At 49.6% G+C, this 17,362-nt stretch overlaps 1 protein-coding gene across 3 annotated transcripts in view; it reads left to right on the top strand.

The window, feature by feature from the left end:
* The first annotated feature begins 10,280 nt into the window (after positions 1 to 10,280).
* Positions 10,281 to 17,362, top strand: part of SLC4A5 (solute carrier family 4 member 5) — a 753,917-nt gene continuing 746,835 nt past the window's right edge. For all 3 annotated transcript variants that reach the window (XM_085633456.1, XM_085633454.1, XM_085633455.1), the window contains exon 1: positions 10,281 to 10,340. The gene's annotated coding sequence lies outside the window, so the exon portion shown is untranslated. The remainder of the gene's footprint in view (positions 10,341 to 17,362) is intronic.

The raw sequence follows: 17,362 nt of genomic DNA, 5'->3' as shown, positions 1-17,362 counted from the left end.
GAGCCGGGAGGGAGGGTCAGCGGGAGGCGGGAGCGGGGTGGCCAATGGGCAGGGAGGGGGGCGGGACTCAAGGAGGAGGCGGGAGTGGGAGTGTGCGCCTGGGGCAGCGGCGCCGAGAAAACGGCGGGAAAATCGGCGGGAAGCGACGGAGCCCAAGGAGTGACCAGGTAAGTGGCGGTGGTCAGCGGGCGTGAGGAGTGAAGGTAGCGGCGTGGATGGCGACCAGGAAGCAGCAGGCGGTACCTGGGAGGCGGCGGAGGCGAGATGCAGGCAGCGGCGTCAGGTAGGTGGTGAGGAGCGGCAAACAGGCGTCAGGCAGCGGAGGCAGGCAGGTAGGTAGCAGCAGTGGGAGGGAGCGTCCGTCTGTGCAGGCACAGGGGGTCGCACTGACCAGCCCGCGGGGTCCCCTTAAATAAGGAGCCGGGAGGGAGGGTCAGCGGGAGGTGGGAGCGGGGTGGCCAATGGGCAGGGAGGGGGGGCGGGACTGAAGGAGGAGGCGGGAGTGGGAGTGTGCGCCTGGGGCAGCGGCGCCGAGAAAACGGCGGGAAAATCGGCGGGAAGCGACGGAGCGGCGTGGGTGGCGACCAGGAAGCAGCAGGCGGTACCTGGGAGGCGGCGGAGGCGAGATGCAGGCAGCGGCGTCAGGTAGGTGGTGAGGAGCGGCAAACAGGCGTCAGGCAGCGGAGGCAGGTAGGTAGCAGCAGTGGGAGGGAGCGTCGGTCTGTGCAGGCACAGGGGGTCGCACTGACCAGCCCGCGGGGTCCCCTTAAATAAGGAGCCGGGAGGGAGGGTCAGCGGGAGGCGGGAGCGGGGTGGCCAATGGGCAGGGAGGGGGGGCGGGACTGAAGGAGGAGGCGGGAGTGGGAGTGTGCGCCTGGGGCAGCGGCGCCGAAAAAACGGCGGGAAAATCGGCGGGAAGCGACGGAGCCCAAGGAGTGACCAGGTAAGTGGCGGTGGTCAGCGGGCGTGAGGAGTGAAGGTAGCGGCGTGGGTGGCGACCAGGAAGCAGCAGGCGGTACCTGGGAGGCGGCGGAGGCGAGATGCAGGCAGCGGCGTCAGGTAGGTGGTGAGGAGCGGCAAACAGGCGTCAGGCAGCGGAGGCAGGCAGGTAGGTAGCAGCAGTGGGAGGGAGCGTCCGTCTGTGCAGGCACAGGGGGTCGCACCTCGATACCGTTGTGGTTGATTAACCGTGCTTTACAAATACCGATTGATTGATTGAAGGAACAATGTCACACAACAGCTAGGCTACTCCTGAGTCCAGGAGAACAAGTCCCCTTGAACACACATAGACCATTAAATAGCCAGGACTCATGCTTTCCTCTACAAGGCGCTACAGAGACTTAGCACAAACAGAGAGAGGTGAGCCCAGGCTAATGGAAAACCTGAAGGATAAGTACATTACAGTGCTCACTGACAGAAAGGGTAAAAGGAGAAATATAGGCAATAAGTGTCAAAAAGAGATAGAGGGGAACTTTCCTGGAATCCTACCATTGAGCGTGCCTGCCTCAGCTTGACACAAAAGCCTTTCCGGCTCATGCATATTCAGTGAACTTGCTCGTTTATACACCCAGTCACAACAAGGCTGTGGATTTATTTTTGTTGTTCAGCATTTCACTCGAAGCAATAACACAGTGGTCTATTCAGCTTAAAGTGTACAGGTAATTTCACTTTCAATTAGGGTTGAGTCCGCACTGGTAGTACTAACTTTAAGGGTGGGATGAGGAAGATTGAGGAAGCATGCCACATGTTGTGGGTAAGCCCTCATCAGCCAGCATATATTGATATAATTTTACTGCTAGCTATCCTGGGATGATGTCTAAATAGGACTCTATCTATATCATCACTGTATCTTTTCGTGGTTGTGTATATCAATCACTGTTAGAAATGGGATGTCTGGTTGGCTAGGGCATGCGCCTAAGCCAGGCAGAAACCACCACTCTAGTCAGGGCAAGAGAGTTACATGCAGAAGATAACCCCTGCTCACCCGCTTGGTAGCTTGGCACGAGCAGTTAGGCTTATACCGGAGGCAATGTGTAAAGCGTTTGCGCAACAAACACACAGAGCAGTGACACACTAGGCACACCAAAAAGGAAACTCCACACAAGGTTATATCAAAAATAACCTTTGTATTACTCATAAAACACATTAGAACATAATCACATGTATACACCGTGCCACCTGGCACTATGTATGAGTTTACAGGGATTATATACACTACAGGGCCAATTGGGTGACTGTCATAACCATCAGCACTCTCAATTAGGGAAAACAACCAGTTACTACTGGGGACACAGCACTTAGCAGATGCAGAACATAAGCAGCAGTAGTGTACTATTACCATTATGGAAAACAACGAGTAACTACTGGTGACACAGCACCTAGCATATGCAGAACATAAGCAGCTGTAGTGCACTATTACCAACACTTGCAGAGTGCACACATTCCATCATCACATCAGGCCCCCCCTTAGGCATATGCAGATCACCAGGATGACGCATAGGGGGCTAACCTTATGCCCACAGTACTGACTTACCTTGCGAAGGCTTCTGGGCTACTTGCCTGCCTACCGTAGGGATGCAGAGCAATGAACCCCGATCTACTCATGGGTTTCCTCCAGTGCCGGCTGATTGGTCCCACGTGGTACTGGCCTAGAATGAAGAGACTCGCTGATGGCCACACACGGAGCCAAGTCTCTGTCGTCTCTGGCTCCTTTTGGCTTGGAGTTTCCGGGAAGTTGGCCATGCCCTCACAAAGGCTTAGGGGATACTCGGGGCTCTCCTCGTTCTCAGGAGAGCTCCGCCCACAGCCAGGCACAAATTCAGTCTGCCTTCCTGTTTCTTCACGGGCTTTGTCATTGCCCCATAACGCCAGGAAACTCCCGCCCGGGGCTTCCGGCTGCGTTGCGACCTTCTGTGGCCCAGGGCCACTCAGCAGAGCCCTGGCTTCGCACACCGCAGAACAACAGTAACATGCCGTCAGGGAGAGGAGGAGCACCTCTCCCGGCTCAGCTCCCCTCTCCTGTCCCTCAACAGACATGGGCAGCAGGGCAATAAAAACAAATGCGCTTCTCACGTGCCTTCACCCCTCGGTCACAGAACTAACGAGGAAGCTCCCTTGAGTTCTCCACACTCCTCCAAAATAACAGGAAGGATGACAGTCCAGTCCCTCCTGTGCTCTAGTCAGGAGCAGCGACTGCAGGTCAGTTCACCCCTCACCTCAGGGCAATAGGGTAGAGCTGGGCCCAGGCAGGCCAGCTCACACGGCCCTCCAGCAGAAGGGAAGTCCCTTGTGGTGGTTCCTCCTGGTGCCCAGCAGTCCTTCGGTCCTGTCATCAAGTAAGCACCAGTTCAACATTTTCATGGGGTCACAGCCCCAATATTTATATGGCGAATGTCTTTGTTCTACCCCCTGGCAAAGGCCGAAGTCCAGCCCAAACCAGTACTGGGGGGCACTTACACATTTCTTTACAGTGCACAACATCTTCCTTTGTCAGTGTAGGCTGTGGCCCCACACACACACCAGAGGGGGGCAAAGCCAGCATTGTGTAAAGTAGGCTCAGTCCGATTCGGGTCCAGGTGCTACTCCTCCCACTACCCCAAATGCAGATCAGCCTATTCAGCCTAGCGCTGACTCACCGAGCCACTCTAGAGTCACTGCAACTCCCCAGACCCTGTCATCCAGAGCCAGATATGCAATACACAACAGACAAGCTCAAAGACACATAGCTCACAGAAATGCCCACTTCTAAAAGTGGCCTTTCTAAACTAGTGATAAAAAATCTGTGAACACCCTGCAAAAGGGCCAAGTCTAACACAACCCCCTTTCAGCCGAAAGACAGGGTAGACCAATCAATACCTTGATGGACTTCCCTGTGTGGGGCAATAGAGCACAGACACGGGCCCGCAACTGCAGGGGCACACTCCAGTTCTATGCCACTCTGAACCCATGTGGTTCCCTCTTTCTAAGCTTCCAGGACCAACTAAGCTACCCCACTGGGACTCCTTAGCTGTCTGCTGCCAGGACCAGGTCCTAGGTCATCCAGATGTGTCTGGTCCTTGCCATCTTACAGAGTGGGGGGCAGTAGCCCCAAGTACATAGTATCCATTCTCCACTCTATCTCTCATCAGTGCAGTTCTGAGTTGCCACTGATCCCTCAACCCAGGGTCTGCACCCTCGGGCTGATCAGGAGTCACTGGTGAGGCTCTCCTCCCCCTACCCCTCCTTCTGGGGTTCCACACTCTCCTCCTAGGAGAGGCACTCTCAGAACACAAATCTCCCACCAGTTCAGGACCTCTACCCTGCAACTGATCTCGCAACCTAGGATCTAAACCCTCAGGTTGAACCGGGGTCAGAGACGAGGATTCCGTCCCTCTGCAGCCCCTTCCAGAGTTCTGCACCCTCCCACCTAGAGTGGTACCCCCAGAAGACAAAACGGTAGGTACACTGGTTACAGATGTCCTTCCCTCCAGGTCAGGCAGAACCTAAACATGGCCTCCCAACCCAGGGACTACACCCTGCGGCTGAGCACCTTGCTTGGCACACCAGGTCTTCAGGGAGAGTATACAGGCCCTCCCAAGGGTAACACATACCTCATGTGTTGCGTGACAGTCTGCCGGGCGCGGATGTCCTGACCCCTGTCCATCTGACAGTGCGCGAAGACCCCCCCAGGACAGAAGTGGTGTCACCATGGTCACTCCTAGAAGGCTCAACCCTTATGGCTGGCCCCTGACCCACTGGTTCTCCCACTGGAGACTCTATTCCCCTCTTACCCCTACTAGTACAGCCTAGGCTCCCCAACTGGTGTTCCATTAGGGAACCCTCCAGGTACTGAGGTTTCGGGCACTTTGGGACACACCCCATTCTCACTCCTTCTCTGCGGAGACAGGAGGGGAGTCCCTACACCCCTCCCACTACACCAGGACCTATCTGGGCTACTAAGAACCTTTCCCATCACTCTTGGTTGGGAAATACCTGAGCCACTCCCCTTAGGGTCACTCCCAAATGCCTTCTCAGACCCTCTAGAACCCACCCAGAGGTCTGCCTCCCTTGCAAGCTCCCTGGGATCAGAGAACTCACACTCAAACAGGTGTTGGCGTAACGCTGGAAAACAACAATGGAACATGTGCCCTCTAACAATCAGATTGAACAGCCCTTCAAAATTGTTTGCCGTGCTACCCATCACCCAACCTTCCGGTGCATCACAACACTCATCCATAATCTCCCCCCAAAACTGGTGAAACAGTTTCCTACTGCCCCTGAACCTCAACCTGTACCCCTCAGGTGTGACACCCTCTTCCTGTGAACTATGTACCATGCTCTGAGGTCTGGGAGTGGGACTTCCTACACTGGACTCTCTTTTGCTGCCACCACTGGACCCCACCTTCACTGTTGAATCCAGACCACTAAAACTACACTCAGGGGACATATCAACAAGAACTAGCTTTTCTCTGGTGAAGGCGCTCTCTGCCATCCTCTCCTGAACTAAGGCTCACTCAACCTCAGCCATTTTCTCTTCAAAGACCAGCTCCTTGAGACTCGACTCCTGAGCCAACAAGGCCTTTTTCTCCTCCATACCCAGCTGCGCTATCTCCTTGGCATGCTCTAATCTGAGCCTCTCCAAAGCCATCTGATGCTCCCTTTTTTCCCTCCTATCCACCGACTCCTCCCTCTGGCGACAGGGAAAGGAATGGGGCACTGCCCCCAGCAAAGGAATCCCTCTCTACAGTGTCCTTACTATCTACTGGGGTCCCAGCCCTGTCATTTTCTCCCTTATGTGCAGACTCTTCAGGACCACCCTCAGACCCACCACCCTCTTGGTGTGCGGACTGGGCGCACTTCCCCTCCTAGTATTCAAGTCTCCATTCATCCTCTTGCCATTGGAGCAGGATTTCTGAAGGATTAGCTGGTTGTCTGACCCACTCACTGCTATGTCCCTCCTTACAGAACTCCCTCAACTCCATCATACTGTTTTCGAACGGATCACGAAAAAGAAAGGCAGATTCCATTTTGGCATGGCGCTAAGACACAAGTGCAACACGGGAGACCTAGGTGTAAGAGCTGCAACAGGAGTAACCAATTCAAAAATTGCACTTTTGAGGAGAAAATTTAAAAAAACTTGATTTCCTCTAAAGGCAGAGTTTGCAGTGCAACCATACGTCACTGTGGTACTGCGCAAATGCAAGTCCTATCCTCACTGATGACAACCAATGTTAGAAATTGGATTTCTGGTTGGCTAGGCCATGCGCCTAAGCCAGGCAGAAACCACCACTCTAGTAAGGGCAAGGGAGTTACACGCTGAAGGCACATAGCGCACAGAAATGCCCACTTCTTTTTGCAGTTCTAAAAGTAGCATTTCTAAAATAGTGAGAATAAATCTGCGAACACCATTACGTAGCATTTATTACCATTATTACAAACATGCCAAACTTGATCACGCTACTCCTCTCATATCAGGAATTACCACTGAACCACATATCAGGGAATCCCCATTGCATTGCTATGAGAGGGTAGCCTCCCAGTAGTGAGAAACTAAAATGGATTCCTGTCATTACCGGGACATACCAGCCAGTTAAGGCACATGTCCTACCTTTTACCTACAGCGCACCCTGCCCATAGGGCTAACTAGGGCCTACATTAGGGGTGACTGATGTGTAGTAAAAGGGGAGTCAAAGACGTGGCAATCACTTTATATGTATTCAAAAATAGAGGGACGAAGGACTTTTATACATGAGGTCCAGCACAGTTGCCCAAATGCAATATGAAAATCAAAGTTGTGCTGTTCCTGAATGATCTAGAATTCAGCAATATACAAGGGACAGTAGGCTACAGAGTCAAAGAGATAGGAATCCATTTCTTTGAAATGTAATGCCCTCACACACCCAGTTGGGTGTCATGCTTCATCATCGGGCTGCTCCTCATTTGGCCGGTGCTGCAATGCCTGATTGGCTTCCGATGAGGGGCACTTTGACGGAGATCTTTATCCAAAAAGCCGTTTGGTGCCGTGGGGGTGAGAGATTTAGTGAGTGTAGATGAATAAGTGGTGTGTGATGTTGATGTGAGTTAAATCAGGGTTGGGAGTACTAGCAAAAATAACTTTAATTGTGGGGTCTCCTACCCTGACTAAAATAAAGAGGAATGGCGCAATGCTAAGTTAATGTCTTAGGTATGGCGCTCTTCCGTGTGGTTGGTCAACATGTTTCTTCGCAATTCTACAAGTCTAGATGCGATTTGTCAGGACCTAAAGGTAAAAAACTATCTACACTATGGTGGAATGGAAAATAATAATGAATTAATGTTTAGGATTTAAGCCACCATGACTTACTCTGTCTAATGGCTGGTAGTACTGGTTCTACCCTAATTGGGATATACTACCGCTTCATCAATCCCCGGCAGGTCAAGATATGAGGAACGTCCCCATATAGTTTGCGTAGTTCGCAATGTGTCCAAGGACCTACCCACTGCTGCCGGGACCACTTTATATGCCACGTCACAGCGGCAGTAAACTGTGTCCGCAGGCCCTCAATGACAGAGGCAGGTTTGAAAGGCTACTTTGGTGGGTGGAGCAAGCAGCGCTGCAAGCCCACCAGTAGCATTTAATACCAGGAGGAAGGCAAAAAGTTAAGGGATGAATCTGCAAAAAGGGCTGAGTCTAACAATCCCAGTTTTCTGGCTTGACTAAATTGTGTGATTGTAGGCAAATACTTTATTTCAGTGAGCCTCATTTTTGTTAATTAGCATATATGACAGCACTTTCAAATATGTGAGTTAAGGATGTGACGCAATTTCAGGATCTGCTTTCTACAGAAACTTTTCTTATGTTTGATTTAATAGCTTCTAATGTTGCTCCATCTTTAATAAGAATCTAGACCAAATATAGGATAGGGATGTCAGCAGACTAGCCTCTTGCATAAATAATAGCATTGTCAGCAGGGCGGAGAAAGTATGTTTCGTAGTTCATTTTTAAAAACTCTCACTTTGAATAAATACTCTCAATGCAGTGATATCCGATATACTGAGGTAAAACACTTTCACATGTTAAAGAAATGCACTTTCTGATGGCTACTTCTAACCACAGATTCCTCACCTTTTGAATATTCCTCCAGGCATTAGACTGGATCCATATAATCTTAAACATTAATCCTACGTGCCGGCAGGTGGCATTGTTGGCTCCGCACTGATGTGGTTCCACGCCAGAAGAGACATGCATATGCCTAGTTAGGTGTCACCTATACATGCTGACATAATTTCCTATCTTTCGGCATCAACAGGTGCAGATCTGGAACTACCCCTAGTTCCTTTGAGACTGTGCTTTTCGAAGTTATTTTAAAGATTTTTTCAAAATTTCTTCCAGTGTGCTAGGGGTGTGTTCTCTCCAAGGTTGACCGGGTTTAATCCTTGTGGGTAATGTCACAAACAAATATCTGTGATGGACGTTCAGTTGGTTTGCCAGTGGTGTATTGGTTCCAGGCCAGGACTCCCAAGGCCCACAGCGCTGTGCCTCATTGACCCAGGCTATCTGAAAGCATGCGGAGAAGCTCTTAATTGGCAAGTATCCGAAGATCCCACATTGGTCAAAGTCACAGGGCAAATACTGGTCCTGCTCTTGAAGCGGTTCCTGCAACAGGCCATCCTTAAGGTCCAAGTCTTTGGGCAACTCTAAGAAGAAGCAAAGGACGCCCAAGCAGGACCTGGCCCGGTCCCGCCACTGTCAATCTCCTGAGAGGGTGCAAGGGGTCATGGTGCTGCCAATACTGCTCCCAAAGTCATTCTTGCAGAGCCAGTCCCTAAACTGTCCCTGCACCAGCCCAAAGTTCCCAGGCTTGGGGCAACTCAGCATCAGTTGGCCCTCTGGATCTTTTCCTGAGTCTGTATCTGTTTCAGTACTGAATTCCCTGCCGGTGCCACATCCGATGCAGTAGCGTGATCCTTCGACACTACTGAAGATGGCCGACCCACAATGCTGTCTGACTCTGAGATGGAGCCTTGCTGACCTCAACAGATGCTGTGCTCAATGTGGCTTATTCCTTCACACTTGGGAAATATTTCTGATACTGACACGGCCTCAAGAGACGCTGCTTATGCATGATCTTTTTGGGACAGATTCCAATAATGTCATGAATGATACTGAGATAAATTTTTGGAGGTGTACCAAGGGGACAGTTGGAATGAGGATCTCGAAGATACCAGTGGTCGGGACACTTCTGCAGACACTGCCTTGTTCTTTCCTCCGGACCCTGTCACTGAAAAGTGTGCGTTATTTGCCATGGTGATACAGAGAGCTGGTGTCTTGGGTCTAAAGCTCCCTACGCAGGAGGAAATAACTAATATATTGACTGAGGTGCATTAACCGGTCAGACTAGCTCAGAGCTCTCACTCCCATTTAAATAATAAAGAATCACTCAACAACTCATCAGTAAAGACGACACACAAGCAGATATCTACAAGATTCAGACAAGACACTTGAGCCTCTCCAAAAACAGCCCTATGCATGCAGATCCCCACTCACACATACACACTCATTACTTATACCCATGCAGATATTCACACAAACACAGTCCCTACAGACTAGTTTTGGTGCTAAAAACTTGATTCTGCACAAGGGCATCTGAAGTGCCAAAACTGTTCAGGGCCTCTGTTCTGTATACGCTTAGTGGTGCTGTAAACTGGAACATGCAGTGTGGATTCTCCTCCAATATGAACGTTTTCCAGGATTACCCTAGCCGAAATACCAGAATATCAGTTAGGGATTACCAGTATTGGATCAGGTTAGGTAGACATACCATCTGGAGATAAAAGATAGAATTAGACATGAAAACACAATAGCACCAGACAATTTGAATGAGCTAGAACGTTATCTATGCACATCTTTGGACCAGACACTGGGTCCAGGAAATTCTTTTGTAATTAATCAACTGGGATTTTTACCCAGAAACTCGAGGTGTTAAGAGACCCGGATCCGCATAGGAGTGGGGTCCGTAAACATCTGCTGTTCAAAAGTGCCTTCCCCTGCCAGTGCAAGAACTGACACCCAGAGCCCCCTGCTCAGAACAGTGGGCGGCTGAATTAAATAAATGTCACATTCAAAACATGTGTTGCCACGTCCACTGATGCGAAATAATCGGAAAAATCAATCAACGTCGCTCCAAACCAAATGTAAACCAGGACAGCTGTAGGCATTAGCAATCAATACAACGACTGAGCGCATCATTGAAATGTGGATTGAAAGTAGACAAGCCCTCGCGTGGCTTAAGAAAGATCCTGTCCCATTCCAGCCAAGCAGCCAGACGAACACCAACCAACACAGTCTGCTTCCTCCTCGGCCTCTCTCCCGGAAGCCAAAGGTGAGAAATACAACTGTTGTCTTATTTCACGCTTTGGGGTTGAATGATAATGGAATGACAGCTTTAGGACACGCTTGGAGAGGCGCTTTTCTTAAAAGTACAGGAAAAATAAGTGTGTGTGTGCCCCTGATGTAATGTTTTTATAACTGCTAATATAATTGAATGATTACCGAACTGCTTTTGTTTCCACCAACATGTACTTGAATAAGAGTGGCTTATCTTAGCAATGCATAACAAATAGATTATTAAAGAGCCTGGGAATGCTTAGGTTTTAGTTTGCCCAAAGCTTGGGAGTAAACTTTGACCCCCCCTTAAAGGGGGCCATCTGGTGAATGATGTCCCAACACATCTCAAACCCCAAGCAGATGTCTTCAAGTCAAGGAACTCGAATGCCTACTGTTGCTGATTGTTTAAGATACAGGACCTGGTAAACAAAACTGTTTTATGTTCCTTATTTTGTGGGTGACAGCAAGATTTAAAGCAAAGTTGGTTAAAATGAGTTGTCCTGCTACAAACGTGGAATTTTGAGAGGGCGGAGTGAGAATCATGAGGCGCACAAACTAAGGCACTGAAAACCACAGCAGGACCAACAGAGAATCGGTGCAAGGACCGTAACTTGTCTATTGCATCCTGCCTTTGTATCTGGGACCAACACAACATGAGTAGTCCTCATGAGAGAGGCAAAGAGGTATGGGCGATGACTAAGCCTTGCTGGTAACTTTTGGGATCTCTCGAGACCTGTGAAAATAGTGAGGGTGTGTTCTCAAGTAGCAGAGAAACCTGGATTGAGAGTCGAAGGCGTCGTAGGGTTTTTAAGTTTGTAGTATCAGTACATCTGCTATGTGCCAACCAATAAAACACTCCCATACACTGTCACAAAATCTAACTGATGAGTGTTCGTTTGCATTGCGGTCTCGTGAGATCTGCATCAGATGTCTGCTAGGTTTAAATTTAAAGTTATGATATCAGAAAGAAGAGCACAAAAGAATTGGCTGTCGGCTCTATTTTCTAGAATTCTTTGGCACTGCTTACAAGGGCTCGAGTGTGGGTTTCCAAAACCTCCTGCAATGTGTCCCCGATATTGACACATATATACGTCTGCATTAACCTGAACAGCTCAAAAGCCCTCACTGTGAAAGGCCCATACTTCCTGATTTACTGGCCCCTCTAGGAATTATGAGGTCCGTAAAATGATGGCGAACCAGTCCTGTTTCCCCAAGAGATGTCAACTGCTAACAGCAGCCAAAGTCTGCAGGGAAACAGCAAGCAGAGTGAGGGATCAGGGCCAGATTGATCGATTCCCATGGAAAGGTCTTTACTCTGGGGATTCTCAAGGTTCAACCCATAAACCCTTAATAATTCCACACCCTTCGGTTATGGGGATACCCGGTATTGCTAGCTCTGGGGTTGTGACATTAACATCCCCTGCACCCAGGCACTCATTATCTGGTCCTTAAAAGCAAGCTCTGTGCTTAGAAAAGCAGCACTGGGAGCATTGCAATATCTTTGAAAATGTCAATATATTAATATGTTTGGATACTAAAACGTATAGAAACTAGGCTATGAGTCAGGAGCACCAGAGGATCGAATTACTAATGAATAATGCAATTTTCACCTTTGAGCGATGCAGGTTTGCTTTTTGTTCCTGCAGGTGTCCTAACAATGTTTAATGCCTTCTGATAATGGAGTGTTAAAATTAAAACGAACATTCACAAAATGCTCATTAGGATTGTTGAATTTGGAGAATATTTTTTTTAAATGCTGTAAAATAAAACTAAATACCTTTCTCTAGTTTAACATTTTTAGTTTTAGAGAATAACTGCTATCGAATGCTCATTTAAGACAAATTTATTCAAGTTGTTCTGTAGTCATCCACATTCTGAATTTCTATATCGTTTTGATATCAAGCTTGAGAGCGCGCATTCATGGTTGTGGACCTGTTGTTACCAATTCTTTAAGTATTCATGAGTGGGCTTTGGCTCCACCCAGAACAGTGTCAGCCTTGGACAGAAAATAGACCCGGAAGCAAAAATAAAAGCGGCCCCCATTAGTGACTTGGCACTTAGGGCCTCATTTATATCTTGGCGAATGGCCTGTTTTCCAGCCAGGGCGATGGAGTAAAATACTCTGTCTCCCTGGTGGAGGAACCACAAGTTACATTTATAAATCACCGCTGAGCTGGTGGTCATTTATAAAGCACTGACAGGAACCAATGTGTTAGTAGTTTCTTTAAATTCTCTTTGCTGTTTGGTGCTGGGTTGCGTCAGCATGATGCAACACTGCACCAAGCATTTTAATGTTTTTATTTTCTAAAAGATAATCCCAAAATTAGATTCCTTTTGAAAATATAAGGAATAATGCTCCTTTCTTTCTTTCTTTCTTTTTCTTTCTATCTTTGTTTCTTTCTTTTTCTTTCTTTCTGTCTTTCTTTCTTTCTTTCTTTTTCTTTCTTTCTTCGTTCTCTTTCTTTCTTTCCTTCTTTTTCCTTTCCTACTTCTTTCTTTCCTTCATCTTTCTTTCTTTCTTTCTTTCTTTCTTTCTTTCTTTCTTTCTTTCTTTCTTTCTTTCTTTCCTTCTTTCCTTCTTTCCTTCTTGCTTTCTTTCTTTCTCTCCTTCCATTCTGTTAGAAATGGGATTTCTGGTTGGCTAAGGCTTGCGCCAAAGCCAGGCAGAAACCACCACTCTAGTCAGGGCAAGGGAGTTACACGCCAAAGATAACCCCTGCTCACCCCCTTGCTAGCCTGGCACAAGCAGTCAGGCTTATCCCGGAGGCAATGTGTAAAGCGTTTGCGCAGCCCACAGACAGCAACAACACACTAGGCACACCACAAAAGGAACTCCACTCAAGGTTATATCAAAAATAGCCTTTGTATTATCATAAACGCGTTAGAATAGTAATCACACAATATACACTGTGCCAACTGGCACTAGGCAGTGTTTACAGGGGATTATATGCACGTGACAGGGCCAGTTGGGCCACTGTCAGAACCATTACAAGTACAAATAGTAAATGTAGAACACAACCAGTAATTACTGGTAAACACTGTACTGGGCATTATCCCGCAACATAAATCATATTATGCAAGCAGCATCACATTAGACGTGAAATACATTCTGCGCCAACGCCATAAGCATAAACACAGTATGCCATAACCGCACCAGCATAAACACATTATGCAATCACCTCATAAGTCTAGACACATTAGACAATAACCTCACAAGCAGAAATACATTATGCAATAAACCTCACCGGCATAAATACATTATGCTGTAACCTCATAAGCATAAATCTCATTTCCTAGCACAACATAACTCACATTAGGGCCTGGCACCCTACAAACCTCACACAGTACCCCTGGCCAACTGGCCTTTTCAGAGGGCTCAAATGCCCTATGTCCACAATGTCAGGGCTGGCTGGCAAGGCAGCAGAATTCACAAGTGCGCAATTGCGCTGGGGCAGAGGAGTGCATCTCACTCCTATCTCATTCACAATGCCCCCAAAGAAATGTGGACCTAAACGTTGCAGCTGCCGCTAATTGCCGTGCAGCTGTGAAAATCAAATGAGACTCTGGCACTGACTGTGCCCTCTGGAGCTCCCACTGGGACTCCCTGTTAGAAATGGGGGTCTCTAGTTGGCAAGGGCTTGCACCTTTGTCCAAATAGGGACCCTTCTTTCTAGTCAGGATAAGGGAGTTACACTCCTAAAATAACCCCTGCTCACCCCCTTGGTAGTTTGGCACGAGCAGTCAGGCTTATCTTAGAGGCAGTGTGTAAAGCATTTGCACATAACCAACAGTAATACAGTGTAAGCACTACAGACGGACACCACACCAGTTTAGAAAAATATCCAATATTTTTATATACTCAAGACAAGACCAAAACGATAAAAATCCACATTACAGTATTTAAAAATCTTCAGTTGTCAAAATATCCTTGAAAAACAGTTCCTTGATGTCGATAGCTCCGTCTGGGGCTATCACTGCGTTGTGAGCAAACAAATCCAAACAGTTCTGGCTGACCGCGGCGTCGCGGGCCAGCTACGGCGTCGGGAAGACCCGCAGGCGTCGGTTACGGAGGTTGGTGCAGGAGTCGTCGGGGCCCTCTAAGTCACACGCATTGCAGATCGAACTCCTCTTTGTTGAAGTTAGGTGCGCTGGCGTCAGCTGGCGTCCGGTGCTGCGGTGCGAGGTGCAGCGTGCGGTGACTTCGGGTCGCAGGGCGAGCAGCGGCTCAGTGGCGGTGCCAGATGGCATTGTCTGTGATACCAGGGACGCGGTGTGAGGTGAAGGCGATGCTCGTCACGGTGCTGGCAGGTCACGGTGCAAGCAGCGGTGGCATCATAGTTGCTGAAGTGCTGTCGTCGGCTGACAAACGGGAGTCGATGGTACCGGCGTCGGTAGGCCAAGGCTGCGGTGTGGGATGAGGGCGGTGCGTCGTGTAACTTTACCAGCGGTGCCCTCGAACCACGGAGCAAGCAGCGGCATCGATTCCGGGGTGGAGCGGCGTCGTCAGGGATACCAAGGCATCATCGCGAGGCGGTGGGGATTGTGGTGCCCACGGATTGCGGTGCGAGCAGCGGCTCAGTGGCGGCGTCAACAGGCGGCGCCCGTAAGACCAGGGTCGCGGTGCTGCGTCGCGGTGGTGTCCTCTGCGATGCCTTATGGACATGGAGTCGGCAGCGGTGTCATAGACGGCGTCGAGCTTGAAGTCTTTGCTGTTCCTGAGACTTCTTGAACAGGGGGCAAGCTCTACCTCAAGCCCTTGGAGAAAATCACAAATGTAGATTGCAGAAAGTTGAGTCCAGTCCTTTCCCTGCCCATGACAGAAGCAGCCACTGCAGGCCAACACAGCAAAGCACACAGCAAAGTGGTACTTCCTCCTCACAGCTTCTCCAGCTCTTCTTCTTAGCAGTCTTCTTGATCCAAAAGCGTTCTGAAATCTTGGGTGCTGGGCCCCAATATTTATAGTAGCAAATCCTTTGTCCTCTGCAGGCAGAGGGTCCTGTACCTAGTTCAAACCAGTTCTGAGTGCATTTTGTCAGTGTGCACCTTCTTCCTTTGTCAGTGTGGGCCAGGGTCCTTAGACGCACCACAGGAGGTGGAGCCAGCATTGTGGAAGTCAGGCACAGCCCTATTCAGTCCCAGGTGCTACTCCTCCCACCCATCTACATGTAGATAGGTCTATTCAGCCCTGTGCTGACTCACCCTGTCTCCTGGAGTCTCCCCCAGCCCCTGTCACTCACAAACCAGACAGACAATACACAAGCTAGCAGAAGCAGGCTGGATGGTTAGGTAAGAAAAGACCTACTTTCTAAAAGTGGTATTTTCAAACACCGAATGTTAAAACCATCTTCACTAAAATACGGGTTTTATCATTCTGAGTTCAGGCATACTAAACTCGAATTTCTACCATGTTTCCCGGGTCAGTTAAGATTATAGGATGTTATAATCAATCTGCCCATTCTGGCCTATGGGGAACAGGTAGCCTTGCAATAGTGAAAAATGAAGTAGGCTGTAATTCACTATCAGGACATGCCACACACACAGGACATGTCCTACCTTTCACATACAATGTACCCTGCCCACAGGGGTACCTTGGGCCTACCTTGGGGGTGACTAACATGTACAAAAGGGAAGGTTTAGGGACTGGCAAGTGGGTGCACTTGCCAAGTCGACATGGCAGTCCCAAACTGCACACAGGCTCTGCAATGGCAGGCCAGAGTTACACTTTACTGGCTGTTTGCGTGGGTGGCACAATCCAGTACTGCAGCCCACCAACAGCATTTGATTTATGGGTCCTGGCACTTTACTAGGGACTGACACATAAATCAAATAGGCCAATCATGGAAACATCAATCCATAACACATTTTACCACAGGAGCACATGCACTTTTCCACTGATCAGCAGTGAGAAGAGTGCGCAGAATCATTACACCAGCAAAAACAGAGTAAAAACCAGGAGGTCAGAAAGCAAAAACTCAGGGGAAACATGCCAAAAGATGCCAAGCCTAACATTCCCTAAAACAACTGTGGCCAAATGAGCACCGACAATGTGCCGCAATCGGCACCACTGTGCCCTGTGAGCTCCCACTTGGGGCTCTAAACTCTAAATCGCCCCACGGTGCAGCTGCCCGCGCTCTCGCGGTGCAGCTTATGCAAAAGTGAGCCCGGGCACCGCCGTGCCCTTCTAAGTTCCACTCTGGGACTTTCAAACAAATTTGGCCTTGTGGCAGCTGCCCCCGCTGGTGCGGTGCAGCTGGGTATGCAAAGAGGCCCTGGCATGCGGGGGCCCAGCTCTGGGGCTCGGGAAAACAAAAGTGCCCCCTTGATGCAGCTGTAAGATTACACAAAGGCTGGCACTCGCAGTGCCTCAGCGGCATCAACCCGGCCCCACTCACTGGGGTAGCTGGGAGGCTCTGCCTCCTCTCTTCGCCCGGTCCCCCTTCCTGGGACCGGGACTTCAACGTGGGGCCTGCGATACCCTGGACGGGGTCTCCTGCAATACGTGGGGCTCTCTCTTCATTACAAGAGCCCCGCTGACCGGCACCAGCTTCTCTCCTGCAGGGGGGTTTCCCTCAGCTCACAGGAGCACTGCCGGGCCGCAGGCTTTCACCTGGCCACGCTGCCATTGGCGGCCTCAGCAGCCTCTTCCTGGTTTGGGCCCACCCAATCAATCAATCAATCACAGAATTTATAAAGCGCACCACTCACCCGCGAGGGTCTCAAGGCGCGGAGGAGGAAGAGGGGGTGGGGGTTTGCCGCTACTGGTCGAACAGCCAGAGTCAGGCAGACTCTGCCTGGCTTCTGGGTCGGGCCGATTGGGCTGCGGAGGTGAATTCTTCTCTCGGCAGGACATTGTGGGGTGGGCACCCGCGTCCAACAAAGCACATAAGTGGGGTGGGCCCCTGCCATTGATTCCAATCCCGGGGTGGGCACCCGCTGTCACTGGTGCATAAAGCGGGGTGGGCATGCAGCAAAGTGCTGCAAAAGCCCAAGCGCTCCTCTTCTGTTTGGGAAATTAGG

The sequence above is a fragment of the Triturus cristatus genome, chromosome 11 (genome assembly GCF_964204655.1).
Source record: "Triturus cristatus chromosome 11, aTriCri1.1, whole genome shotgun sequence".
Classification (NCBI taxonomy): domain Eukaryota; kingdom Metazoa; phylum Chordata; class Amphibia; order Caudata; family Salamandridae; genus Triturus; species Triturus cristatus.
Note: the sequence above shows the minus strand (reverse complement) of the source record. Positions and strands in the feature narration are given on the sequence as shown.